We start from the raw sequence: 2,334 nt of genomic DNA, 5'->3' as shown, positions 1-2,334 counted from the left end.
CGTGGCTTCTAACGTGGCCTTTGCCATCCTTCGAGAATGTTAGTGACATTCAACATTGTCACTAATGTTCCAATGTGCCCCTAGGTTTCACGTTAAAGCTCACGTTAACTAGGTTAACGTGGCTTCTAACGTGGCCTTTGCCATCCTTCGAGAACGTTAGTGACATTCAGCATTGTCACTAACGTTCCAATGTGCTCCTAGGTCTCACGTTGGAGTCCACGTTAACTAAGTTAACGTGGCTTCTAACGTGGCCTTCTTTTAGCCATCCCAACGTTAGTGACAATGTTGAGTGTCACTAACGTTGGCTCATCCTTCATTTCTCATCGTTAGCTTCCACGTTAACCAAGTTAACGTGGAAGTTAAGGTGACTCTTGGGGTTGTGTGGTTGCTTCAACGTTAGTGACAATGTTGAGTGTCACTAACGTTGGCTCAACTTCTTTTCTCCACGTTAGAGTTCACGTTAACTTGGTTAACGTGACTCTCTAACGTGGGCATTGATGGCTTTTTGAGAGTGTTATTGGCAATCACTTTTCTCATTAATCTTGCAAGTTACCTCCCCTTTTCTTGCTTCCTTTTGGTCCTAAAATCAAGCAACAAAGTGCATCAAAGCTCTAGTCCAAGTCATGAGTAATGCAACATAATATTTGTCACTAAACTTATGCAAAATCCTCATGAAATTATGTAAAATGCACAATGTATGCTTGAGTCAAGGCATAAGTGAATATTTACCCAAAACTTGCTTATTTCCTACAGAAATGCATGAAACTAACCTAAAAACAGTAAAGAAAAGGTCAGTGAAACTGGCCAAAATGCCCTGGCATCAGGTACTCACAAGCAATTCTAATCAAGCAAAAGTATAGCTAAGCAATTACAAAACAATGAAGAATTCAAAAACTATACACAAAGGGGAGAAAGGATAGATCTCACCATGGTGGGGTGTTTTCCACCTAGCACTTTTATTTAATGTCCTTAAGTTGGACTTCCACTAGCTCATTGCTCTTTGTCAAGAGGTGCATCTTCCAAAAGGAATACCTCAATATCTTTGTTGCTCTTCATTTGTTCACCATGATACAACTTGAGACAGTGCCCATTGACCTTGAAGAGATCCGAACTTGAGGGATGGCGCAAATGGTAAACCCCATAGGGTTCCGCTTTCACTAAGGGCCTTCCCATTTTGACCTTAGTTTACCGGGCAACAATCTCAATCTAGAACTGTAAAGAAGGACAAGATCACCGGCCTTGAATTCTTTGCCTCTTATGTTCCTATCATGGACGGCTTTTATTTTTTCTTGTAAAGTCTACAGTTCTCATAAGCTTCAAGCCTCAAACATTCCAACTCTGCTAGTTGTAGCTTTCTTTCAATTCCGGCTCCACCCAAACTTGGATTACACTCTTTGATGGCCCAATATGCCTTGTGCTATATCTCCACCGGTAAATGGCAAGCTTTGCCATACACCAACCGAAAGGGGCTCATGCTAATTGGCGTTTTGTAAGCCGTTCGGTATGCCCATAATGCATCGGTGAGCTTGGCACTCCAATCTTTCTTATTGGGTTTTACAATCCTTTCCAAGATGCGTTGAATCTCCCAATTGGAAACCTCGGCTTGGCCGTTTGTTTGTGGGTGGTAGGCCGTGGCTACTTTATGCATGATGCCATATTTCCTCATTAGCCCTTCCATTCTTTTGTTGCAAAAATGTGAACCTTGGTCACTCACGATTGCTCGTGGCGACCTAAATCTACAAATGATATTATTTCTCACAAAAGAAAGGTCCACATTAGCATCATCCGTCCGGGTGGGTATTGCTTCCACCCATTTGGACACATAATCAACGGCGAGTAGAATGTAGAGGAAACCATTAGAATTTGGGAATGGCCCCATGAATTCGATTTCCCACACATCAAAAATTTTATAAAATAGCATGGTTTGTTGGGGAATTTCATCCTTCTTAGAGATATTACCAAATCTAATGCATTGAGAACAAGATTTACAAAAATGAGAAGAGTCATTGAAAAGAGTTGGCCACCAAAAGCCACAATCTAGGATTTTCCTTGCCGTTCTTTGAGGTCCAAAGTGGCCTCCTCCTTCGGAGGAGTGGCAAGCTTCCAAGATTGAGTGGAATTCGGTTTGTGGAATGCACCTCCGAATTACTTGATCCGCCCCACATCTCCAAAGGTATAGGTCATCCCACACATAGTATTTGGATTTATTTTTTAGCTTATCCCTTTGGTGTTTGGAGAGATTAGGAGGGAAGGAGCGAGATACTAAGTAATTGGCGAATGGTGCATACCAAGGAATGGTTTCCGAGATTGCATGCAAGCCCTCAAAGGGAAATG

Source organism: Arachis ipaensis, chromosome B03, assembly GCF_000816755.2.
Source record: "Arachis ipaensis cultivar K30076 chromosome B03, Araip1.1, whole genome shotgun sequence".
NCBI lineage: Eukaryota > Viridiplantae > Streptophyta > Magnoliopsida > Fabales > Fabaceae > Arachis > Arachis ipaensis.
Note: the sequence above shows the minus strand (reverse complement) of the source record.